This window comes from Taudactylus pleione, unplaced genomic scaffold (genome assembly GCF_031769625.1).
Source record: "Taudactylus pleione unplaced genomic scaffold, aTauple2 ptg000683l, whole genome shotgun sequence".
Taxonomy (NCBI): domain Eukaryota; kingdom Metazoa; phylum Chordata; class Amphibia; order Anura; family Myobatrachidae; genus Taudactylus; species Taudactylus pleione.
Window position 1 is genome coordinate 1,658,133 of NW_028285085.1, and position 13,830 is coordinate 1,671,962.

A 13,830-nucleotide genomic window follows, 5' to 3' on the forward strand; every position below is an offset into this window, starting at 1 on the left:
CCTGGCTGTGGCATTACTCCCCCGCTAGAAATAGTCCGGTGCTGGTTATGGAATTTACAGGGGACCCCTCCTCATTAAATCTCCTGTTTTTTCGCAACCAGGACCGGATCAGAAAAGCCCTGTGCTGGTACTTAAAATACAGGGGCCCCCTACGCATTTTGGCCCCTGTATTTTAAAAACCAGCACAGGCTGGTTATGTTTCTGGGACTCTATTACATTGCCCAAGTTCTATCTAGAGAATGGGAAACATCTGGATGTGAGATGTTTTTTGCGAGTTATAGTACAGCCTGAAAATTTTGAGTTTTACTATAGTCGCACCCTATTACATTTGCATGCGAGTTTAGCATTAAACTAGCATTTTTAACAAATTCGCAACCTATTACATTTGGTCCTGTATGTCTAGTATATTCAGTAATATATTGTGTCACCAATCTTATTTTAATCCCAAATCCTTGGATAGCAATTTAGCATTGCTTAATAGGAAAACCTTGGGGTGTGAATACACTACAGTAGTTGTAGCAGAAAATTGTTGCATTATTAAATTCGGAAAGAACCATATACATCCTCTGGTTGTTCTGTTACATGACTTGTACAGTTAGGTGTAAACGTGATTTGCTGTTTTTTTGGGCCACTAGTTTCATATTTCTTTAGTGCACGTCCCTTTTTCAGTCGTACACCGGGCGTGTGATTGCATACAACTAAAGGGTATACAAGAAACAACAGTATCCTTGGCGATACCTAAACTATATTGTGATAATATATTTACAAAAATGACTCCACATATGTACAAAGTACTGTATAGGTGGGATTAATTAATAGCAGCAGCTAGTTTCAAGGTAAAAACCTAATAAACAGAACCAGAGCAAACAAGTGAAACTGCGCTAAATAATACAAAAGAAACTAACCATATAAGACATTTTTGAAAAAGCCTCTACTCTTGGGTGAAACTAGTTAGAGGACCTACACCACGCTATTACTGGATATATGATTCAATTGTTTCACTCTGAAAGACTTTCCCTGGAGTGCGCCTGGAGCTCACTGTACAGCGGCGCTGACTGCACCACTTGTCCGTCTGGGCTGGAAGTGCTGCGAGGTTGGCGCCTATATAAAGATCAGCTCACTGCATATTGGACCTGGGAGAACTTCACTTTATCTGGATCATCTGGTAAAATCTTCAGCTTCCTTTATTAACTGGATCCGTGACTGTTCATATGCTCTTGGGACTTGTAGTTCCACAAACACACTTTTAGTCATACAGACGTGTACTTATACATCTAGCCTCAATACGCCACGCAGAGAGACTTGCCTGGCCTGAGTGAGCCCCCAGGTCCCGTGTAACTCTGCTAGCATCGGGCGTCTTTATTTGCTGAAAATACATCTAATGGGCCCCATCCACCTGCGATGGATTGCCGCGATCTCGCGATGCTGCAACCCGGCATTGCAGGATCGCAGAAATCCAACATGTTAGATTTTGGTGATTTGCCGATCGCACTCAATAAAATAATTGCGATCGTCAAATCGCCGGCATTTAACATGGCAAATGTCTGCGATCCGGCAACGATCGATGGTGGGCGATCGGAAGTTTCCGATGGGCGATCGGAAATTTCCGATAGCATCCGTGCATCGCGACGATGTGTCGCAGATGTATGGCCACCTTTAGTCGCAATGCGATGCGGCTAGGACGCACCAGCAGACTGTGCTGATTATTATGATATGTGACACTTGTATATCTGGGCCTGATTCAGAGCCGCTCGTTCTGACAGAGCGCTCGCTCTGAATCAGGGCCGGGCTTTTTTTTTTTTGGAGCGGCCTCTAGGCCGCTCGCATAGCTGTGGGTAACCACCCACAGCTATTGCGAGCGGCCAGGATGATGGTCGTGATGGTCAAGACCATTGCGACCATCGGGCTTGCGACGAGACCCTTGTGGTACCACAAGGGTCTCGCCCACCGCAAGCCCCAGAGAGCTTTCGGCCCTAACAGAGCCGGAAGCTCTCCACTGACATCACTTGTGATGTCAGTGGAGCCGCCCCCAAACGGCAGGCGTTCTCATGGGAACGCCTCCGTTTGGGCAGCCACCCCCACGGCCCGCCCACCAAACGGGGCGAGCTGTCACTCAACATCGACAGCTCGCCCCCTTTGGTGCGCGACCCGGAGCGACGGAGTGCCCGTCGCTAGCCGGGTCTCGCGCATGCACACGGCGGCTCCGTCGTGCGCATGCGCTGTGGGCCACCATCGACCCGGTTGCGAGAGCGCTCAGCGCTTATGACCGGGTCTGAATCAGGCCCTCTGTGTGCACCTAAAGGCCCCCATACATCAGAGATTGATTGCAGCAATTGTGCAATTTGCAATCGATTGTGTATAAAAATCTTTCCCTTTTTCAATCGATACAGATTGTAGAATTGCCACAATCGATTGAAAAAGGGAAAGATTTTTATACACAATCGATTGCAAATTGCACGATTGCTGCAATCAATCTCTGATGTATGGGGGCCTTAAGTCTGTATATGAAGCACAACGGAACTTGGAATGAAAAAAGCTGCGGCCGCTACATTGTAGCACTGAGTATACAGATATACAAGTGTGCACTGCACATCTTACACCCATTATAGATACACCATTGTCTGTACAGTATTCTTCTCCTCATATACTCTAATGTACATTGTAGCACTGAGTATACAGATTCAGAGACTCCGTCACACACAGATATACAAGTGTGCACTGCACATCTTACACCCATTATAGATACACCATTGTCTGTACAGTATTCTTCTCCTCATATACTCTAATATACATTGTAGCACTGCGTATACAGATTCAGAGACTCAGTCACACACAGATATACAAGTGTGCACTGCACATCTTACACCCATTATAGATACACCATTGTCTGTACAGTATTCTTCTCCTCATATACTCTAATATACATTGTAGCACTGAGTATACAGATTCAGGGACTCAGTCACACACAGATATACAAGTGTGCACTGCACATCTTACACCCATTATAGATACACCATTGTCTGTACAGTATTCTTCTCCTCATATGCTCTCATATACATTGTAGCACTGAGTATACAGATTCAGAGACTCCGTCACACACAGATATACAAGTGTGCACTGCACATCTTACACCCATTATAGATACACCATTGTCTGTACAGTATTCTTCTCCTCATATACTCTAATATACATTGTAGCACTGCGTATACAGATTCAGGGACTCCGTCACACACAGATATACAAGTGTGCACTACACATCTTACACCCATTATAGATACACCATTGTCTGTACAGTATTCTTCTCCTCATATACTCTAATATACATTGTAGCACTGCGTATACAGATTCAGAGACTCCGTCACACACAGATATACAAGTGTGCACTGCACATCTTACACCCATTATAGATACACCATTGTCTGTACAGTATTCTTCTCCTCATATACTCTAATATACATTGTAGCACTGCGTATACAGATTCAGAGACTCAGTCACACACAGATATACAAGTGTGCACTGCACATCTTACACCCATTATAGATACACCATTGTCTGTACAGTATTCTTCTCCTCATATACTCTAATATACATTGTAGCACTGCGTATACAGATTCAGAGACTCCGTCACACACAGATATACAAGTGTGCACTGCACATCTTACACCCATTATAGATACAACATTGTCTGTACAGTATTCTTCTCCTCATATACTCTAATATACATTGTAGCACTGAGTATACAGATTCAGAGACTCCGTCAAACACAGATATACAAGTGTGCACTGCACATCTTACACCCATTATAGATACACCATTGTCTGTACAGTATTCTTCTCCTCATATACTCTAATATACATTGTAGCACTGCGTATACAGATTCAGGGACTCCGTCACACACAGATATACAAGTGTGCACTACACATCTTACACCCATTATAGATACACCATTGTCTGTACAGTATTCTTCTCCTCATATACTCTAATATACATTGTAGCACTGCGTATACAGATTCAGAGACTCCGTCACACACAGATATACAAGTGTGCACTGCACATCTTACACCCATTATAGATACACCATTGTCTGTACAGTATTCTTCTCCTCATATACTCTAATATACATTGTAGCACTGCGTGTACAGATTCAGGGACTCCGTCACACACAGATATACAAGTGTGCACTGCACATCTTACACCCATTATAGATACACCATTGTCTGTACAGTATTCATCTCCTCATATACTCTAATATACATTGTAGCACTGCGTGTACAGATTCAGAGACTCCGTCACACACAGATATACAAGTGTACACTGCACATCTTACACCCATTATAGATACACCATTGTCTGTACAGTATTCTTCTCCTCATATACTCTAATATACATTGTAGCACTGCGTATACAGATTCAGGGACTCTGTCACACACAGATATACAAGTGTGCACTACACATCTTACACCCATTATAGATACACCATTGTCTGTACAGTATTCTTCTCCTCATATACTCTAATATACATTGTAGCACTGCGTATACAGATTCAGGGACTCCCTCATATACTCTAATATACATTGTAGCACTGAGTATACAGATTCAGGGACTCATTCACACACAGATATACAAGTGTGCACTGCACATCTTACACCCATTATAGATACACCATTGTCTGTACAGTATTCTTCTCCTCATATACTCTAATATACATTGTAGCACTGCGTATACAGATTCAGAGACTCCGTCACACACAGATATACAAGTGTGCACTGCACATCTTACACCCATTATAGATACCCCATTGTCTGTACAGTATTCTTCTCCTCATATACTCTAATATACATTGTAGCACTGCGTGTACAGATTCAGGGACTCTGTCACACACAGATATACAAGTGTGCACTGCACATCTTACACCCATTATAGATACACCATTGTCTGTACAGTATTCATCTCCTCATATACTCTAATATACATTGTAGCACTGCGTGTACAGATTCAGAGACTCAGTCACACACAGATATACAAGTGTACACTGCACATCTTACACCCATTATAGATACACCATTGTCTGTACAGTATTCTTCTCCTCATATACTCTAATATACATTGTAGCACTGAGTATACAGATTCAGGGACTCTGTCACACACAGATATACAAGTGTGCACTACACATCTTACACCCATTATAGATACACCATTGTCTGTACAGTATTCTTCTCCTCATATACTCTAATATACATTGTAGCACTGCGTATACAGATTCAGGGACTCCGTCACACACAGATATACAAGTGTGCACTACACATCTTACACCCATTATAGATACACCATTGTCTGTACAGTATTCTTCTCCTCATATACTCTAATATACATTGTAGCACTGCGTATACAGATTCAGAGACTCAGTCACACACAGATATACAAGTGTGCACTGCACATCTTACACCCATTATAGATACACCATTGTCTGTACAGTATTCTTCTCCTCATATACTCTAATATACATTGTAGCACTGAGTATACAGATTCAGGGACTCAGTCACACACAGATATACAAGTGTGCACTGCACATCTTACACCCATTATAGATACACCATTGTCTGTACAGTATTCTTCTCCTCATATACTCTAATATACATTGTAGCACTGAGTATACAGATTCAGAGACTCCATCACACACAGATATAAAAGTGTGCACTGCACATCTTACACCCATTATAGATACACCATTGTCTGTACAGTATTCTTCTCCTCATATACTCTAATATACATTGTAGCACTGAGTATACAGATTCAGGGACTCAGTCACACACAGATATACAAGTGTGCACTGCACATCTTACACCCATTATAGATACACCATTGTCTGTACAGTATTCTTCTCCTCATATACTCTAATATACATTGTAGCACTGAGTATACAGATTCAGAGACTCCGTCACACACAGATATACAAGTGTGCACTGCACATCTTACACCCATTATAGATACACCATTGTCTGTACAGTATTCTTCTCCTCATATACTCTAATATACATTGTAGCACTGCGTATACAGATTCAGAGACTCAGTCACACACAGATATACAAGTGTGCACTGCACATCTTACACCCATTATAGATACACCATTGTCTGTACAGTATTCTTCTCCTCATATACTCTAATATACATTGTAGCACTGAGTATACAGATTCAGGGACTCAGTCACACACAGATATACAAGTGTGCACTGCACATCTTACACCCATTATAGATACACCATTGTCTGTACAGTATTCTTCTCATATACTCTAATATACATTGTAGCACTGAGTATACAGATTCAGAGACTCCGTCAAACACAGATATACAAGTGTGCACTGCACATCTTACACCCATTATAGATACACCATTGTCTGTACAGTATTCTTCTCCTCATATACTCTAATATACATTGTAGCACTGCGTATACAGATTCAGGGACTCCGTCACACACAGATATACAAGTGTGCACTACACATCTTACACCCATTATAGATACACCATTGTCTGTACAGTATTCTTCTCCTCATATACTCTAATATACATTGTAGCACTGCGTATACAGATTCAGAGACTCCGTCACACACAGATATACAAGTGTGCACTGCACATCTTACACCCATTATAGATACACCATTGTCTGTACAGTATTCTTCTCCTCATATACTCTAATATACATTGTAGCACTGCGTGTACAGATTCAGGGACTCCGTCACACACAGATATACAAGTGTGCACTGCACATCTTACACCCATTATAGATACACCATTGTCTGTACAGTATTCATCTCCTCATATACTCTAATTTACATTGTAGCACTGCGTGTACAGATTCAGAGACTCAGTCACACACAGATATACAAGTGTACACTGCACATCTTACACCCATTATAGATACACCATTGTCTGTACAGTATTCTTCTCCTCATATACTCTAATATACATTGTAGCACTGAGTATACAGATTCAGGGACTCTGTCACACACAGATATACAAGTGTGCACTACACATCTTACACCCATTATAGATACACCATTGTCTGTACAGTATTCTTCTCCTCATATACTATAATATACATTGTAGCACTGCGTATACAGATTCAGGGACTCCGTCACACACAGATATACAAGTGTGCACTACACATCTTACACCCATTATAGATACACCATTGTCTGTACAGTATTCTTCTCCTCATATACTCTAATATACATTGTAGCACTGCGTATACAGATTCAGAGACTCAGTCACACACAGATATACAAGTGTGCACTGCACATCTTACACCCATTATAGATACACCATTGTCTGTACAGTATTCTTCTCCTCATATACTCTAATATACATTGTAGCACTGAGTATACAGATTCAGAGACTCCGTCACACACAGATATACAAGTGTGCACTGCACATCTTACACCCATTATAGATACACCATTGTCTGTACAGTATTCTTCTCCTCATATACTCTAATATACATTGTAGCACTGCGTATACAGATTCAGGGACTCCGTCACACACAGATATACAAGTGTGCACTACACATCTTACACCCATTATAGATACACCATTGTCTGTACAGTATTCTTCTCCTCATATACTCTAATATACATTGTAGCACTGCGTATACAGATTCAGAGACTCCGTCACACACAGATATACAAGTGTGCACTGCACATCTTACACCCATTATAGATACACCATTGTCTGTACAGTATTCTTCTCCTCATATACTCTAATATACATTGTAGCACTGCGTATACAGATTCAGAGACTCAGTCACACACAGATATACAAGTGTGCACTGCACATCTTACACCCATTATAGATACACCATTGTCTGTACAGTATTCTTCTCCTCATATACTCTAATATACATTGTAGCACTGCGTATACAGATTCAGAGACTCCGTCACACACAGATATACAAGTGTGCACTGCACATCTTACACCCATTATAGATACAACATTGTCTGTACAGTATTCTTCTCCTCATATACTCTAATATACATTGTAGCACTGAGTATACAGATTCAGAGACTCCGTCAAACACAGATATACAAGTGTGCACTGCACATCTTACACCCATTATAGATACACCATTGTCTGTACAGTATTCTTCTCCTCATATACTCTAATATACATTGTAGCACTGCGTATACAGATTCAGGGACTCCGTCACACACAGATATACAAGTGTGCACTACACATCTTACACCCATTATAGATACACCATTGTCTGTACAGTATTCTTCTCCTCATATACTCTAATATACATTGTAGCACTGCGTATACAGATTCAGAGACTCCGTCACACACAGATATACAAGTGTGCACTGCACATTTTACACCCATTATAGATACACCATTGTCTGTACAGTATTCTTCTCCTCATATACTCTAATATACATTGTAGCACTGCGTGTACAGATTCAGGGACTCCGTCACACACAGATATACAAGTGTGCACTGCACATCTTACACCCATTATAGATACACCATTGTCTGTACAGTATTCATCTCCTCATATACTCTAATATACATTGTAGCACTGCGTGTACAGATTCAGAGACTCCGTCACACACAGATATACAAGTGTACACTGCACATCTTACACCCATTATAGATACACCATTGTCTGTACAGTATTCTTCTCCTCATATACTCTAATATACATTGTAGCACTGCGTATACAGATTCAGGGACTCTGTCACACACAGATATACAAGTGTGCACTACACATCTTACACCCATTATAGATACACCATTGTCTGTACAGTATTCTTCTCCTCATATACTCTAATATACATTGTAGCACTGCGTATACAGATTCAGGGACTCCCTCATATACTCTAATATACATTGTAGCACTGAGTATACAGATTCAGGGACTCATTCACACACAGATATACAAGTGTGCACTGCACATCTTACACCCATTATAGATACACCATTGTCTGTACAGTATTCTTCTCCTCATATACTCTAATATACATTGTAGCACTGCGTATACAGATTCAGAGACTCCGTCACACACAGATATACAAGTGTGCACTGCACATCTTACACCCATTATAGATACCCCATTGCCTGTACAGTATTCTTCTCCTCATATACTCTAATATACATTGTAGCACTGCGTGTACAGATTCAGGGACTCTGTCACACACAGATATACAAGTGTGCACTGCACATCTTACACCCATTATAGATACACCATTGTCTGTACAGTATTCATCTCCTCATATACTCTAATATACATTGTAGCACTGCGTGTACAGATTCAGAGACTCAGTCACACACAGATATACAAGTGTACACTGCACATCTTACACCCATTATAGATACACCATTGTCTGTACAGTATTCTTCTCCTCATATACTCTAATATACATTGTAGCACTGAGTATACAGATTCAGGGACTCTGTCACACACAGATATACAAGTGTGCACTACACATCTTACACCCATTATAGATACACCATTGTCTGTACAGTATTCTTCTCCTCATATACTCTAATATACATTGTAGCACTGCGTATACAGATTCAGGGACTCCGTCACACACAGATATACAAGTGTGCACTACACATCTTACACCCATTATAGATACACCATTGTCTGTACAGTATTCTTCTCCTCATATACTCTAATATACATTGTAGCACTGCGTATACAGATTCAGAGACTCAGTCACACACAGATATACAAGTGTGCACTGCACATCTTACACCCATTATAGATACACCATTGTCTGTACAGTATTCTTCTCCTCATATACTCTAATATACATTGTAGCACTGAGTATACAGATTCAGGGACTCAGTCACACACAGATATACAAGTGTGCACTGCACATCTTACACCCATTATAGATACACCATTGTCTGTACAGTATTCTTCTCCTCATATACTCTAATATACATTGTAGCACTGAGTATACAGATTCAGAGACTCCATCACACACAGATATACAAGTGTGCACTGCACATCTTACACCCATTATAGATACACCATTGTCTGTACAGTATTCTTCTCCTCATATACTCTAATATACATTGTAGCACTGAGTATACAGATTCAGGGACTCAGTCACACACAGATATACAAGTGTGCACTGCACATCTTACACCCATTATAGATACACCATTGTCTGTACAGTATTCTTCTCCTCATATACTCTAATATACATTGTAGCACTGAGTATACAGATTCAGAGACTCCGTCACACACAGATATACAAGTGTGCACTGCACATCTTACACCCATTATAGATACACCATTGTCTGTACAGTATTCTTCTCCTCATATACTCTAATATACATTGTAGCACTGCGTATACAGATTCAGAGACTCAGTCACACACAGATATACAAGTGTGCACTGCACATCTTACACCCATTATAGATACACCATTGTCTGTACAGTATTCTTCTCCTCATATACTCTAATATACATTGTAGCACTGAGTATACAGATTCAGGGACTCAGTCACACACAGATATACAAGTGTGCACTGCACATCTTACACCCATTATAGATACACCATTGTCTGTACAGTATTCTTCTCATATACTCTAATATACATTGTAGCACTGAGTATACAGATTCAGAGACTCCGTCAAACACAGATATACAAGTGTGCACTGCACATCTTACACCCATTATAGATACACCATTGTCTGTACAGTATTCTTCTCCTCATATACTCTAATATACATTGTAGCACTGCGTATACAGATTCAGGGACTCCGTCACACACAGATATACAAGTGTGCACTACACATCTTACACCCATTATAGATACACCATTGTCTGTACAGTATTCTTCTCCTCATATACTCTAATATACATTGTAGCACTGCGTATACAGATTCAGAGACTCCGTCACACACAGATATACAAGTGTGCACTGCACATCTTACACCCATTATAGATACACCATTGTCTGTACAGTATTCTTCTCCTCATATACTCTAATATACATTGTAGCACTGCGTGTACAGATTCAGGGACTCCGTCACACACAGATATACAAGTGTGCACTGCACATCTTACACCCATTATAGATACACCATTGTCTGTACAGTATTCATCTCCTCATATACTCTAATTTACATTGTAGCACTGCGTGTACAGATTCAGAGACTCAGTCACACACAGATATACAAGTGTACACTGCACATCTTACACCCATTATAGATACACCATTGTCTGTACAGTATTCTTCTCCTCATATACTCTAATATACATTGTAGCACTGAGTATACAGATTCAGGGACTCTGTCACACACAGATATACAAGTGTGCACTACACATCTTACACCCATTATAGATACACCATTGTCTGTACAGTATTCTTCTCCTCATATACTATAATATACATTGTAGCACTGCGTATACAGATTCAGGGACTCCGTCACACACAGATATACAAGTGTGCACTACACATCTTACACCCATTATAGATACACCATTGTCTGTACAGTATTCTTCTCCTCATATACTCTAATATACATTGTAGCACTGCGTATACAGATTCAGAGACTCAGTCACACACAGATATACAAGTGTGCACTGCACATCTTACACCCATTATAGATACACCATTGTCTGTACAGTATTCTTCTCCTCATATACTCTAATATACATTGTAGCACTGAGTATACAGATTCAGGGACTCAGTCACACACAGATATACAAGTGTGCACTGCACATCTTACACCCATTATAGATACACCATTGTCTGTACAGTATTCTTCTCCTCATATACTCTAATATACATTGTAGCACTGAGTATACAGATTCAGAGACTCCGTCACACACAGATATACAAGTGTGCACTGCACATCTTACACCCATTATAGATACACCATTGTCTGTACAGTATTCTTCTCCTCATATACTCTAATATACATTGTAGCACTGCGTATACAGATTCAGAGACTCAGTCACACACAGATATACAAGTGTGCATTACACATCTTACACCCATTATAGATACACCATTGTCTGTACAGTATTCATCTCCTCATTTACTCTAATATACATTGTAGCACTGCGTATACAGATTCAGGGACTCAGTCACACACAGATATACAAGTGTGCACTACACATCTTACACCCATTATAGATACACCATTGTCTGTACAGTATTCTTCTCCTCATATACTCTAATATACATTGTAACACTGCGTATACAGATTCAGAGACTCAGTCACACACAGATATACCAGTGTGCACTGCACATCTTACACCCATTATAGATACACCATTGTCTGTACAGTATTCTTCTCCTCATATACTCTAATATACATTGTAGCACTGTGTATTCAGATTCAGGGACTCAGTCACACACAGATATACAAGTGTGCACTGCACATCTTACACCCATTATAGATACACCATTGTCTGTACAGTATTCTTCTCCTCATATGCTCTAATATACATTGTAGCACTGCGTATACAGATTCAGGGACTCCGTCACACACAGATATACAAGTGTGCTCTGCACATCTTACACCCATTATAGATACACCATTGTCTGTACAGTATTCTTCTCCTCATATGCTCTAATATACATTGTAGCACTGAGTATACAGATTCAGAGACTCCGTCACACACAGATATACAAGTGTGCACTGCACATCTTACACCCATTATAGATACACCATTGTCTGTACAGTATTCTTCTCCTCATATACTCTAATATACATTGTAGCACTGCGTATACAGATTCAGGGACTCCGTCACACACAGATATACAAGTGTGCACTGCACATCTTACACCCATTATAGATACACCATTGTCTGTACAGTATTCTTCTCCTCATATACTCTAATATACATTGTAGCACTGCGTATACAGATTCAGAGACTCAGTCACACACAGATATACAAGTGTGCACTGCATATCTTACACCCATTATAGATACACCATTGTCTGTACAGTATTCTTCTCCTCATATACTCTAATATACATTGTAGCACTGCGTATACAGATTCAGGGACTCCGTCACACACAGATATACAAGTGTGCACTACACATCTTACACCCATTATAGATACACCATTGTCTGTACAGTATTCTTCTCCTCATATACTCTAATATACATTGTAGCACTGCGTATACAGATTCAGAGACTCAGTCACACACAGATATACAAGTGTGCACTGCACATCTTACACCCATTATAGATACACCATTGTCTGTACAGTATTCTTCTCCTCATATGCTCTAATATACATTGTAGCACTGCGTATACAGATTCAGGGACTCCGTCACACACAGATATACAAATGTGCACTACACATCTTACACCCATTATAGATACACCATTCTCTGTACAGTATTCTTCTCCTCATATACTCTAATATACATTGTAGCACTGCGTATACAGATTCAGGGACTCAGTCACACACAGATATACAAGTGTGCACTGCACATCTTACACCCATTATAGATACGCCATTGTCTGTACAGTATTCTTCTCCTCATATGCTCTAATATACATTGTAGCACTGCGTATACAGATTCAGGGACTCCGTCACACACAGATATACAAGTGTGCACTGCACATCTTACACCCATTATAGATACACCATTGTCTGTACAGTATTCTTCTCCTCATATGCTCTAATATACATTGTAGCACTGAGTATACAGATTCAGAGACTCCGTCACACACAGATATACAAGTGTGCACTGCACATCTTACACCCATTATAGATACACCATTGTCTGTACAGTATTCTCCTCCTTATATACTCTAATATACATTGTAGCACTGCGTATACAGATTCAGGGACTC

At 40.2% G+C, this 13,830-nt stretch overlaps 1 protein-coding gene across 2 annotated transcripts in view; it reads left to right on the forward strand.

The window, feature by feature from the left end:
* Positions 1–13,830, forward strand: part of DSCAML1 (DS cell adhesion molecule like 1) — a 285,411-nt gene that overhangs the window by 54,735 nt on the left and 216,846 nt on the right. The gene's annotated exons all lie outside the window — the stretch shown is intronic.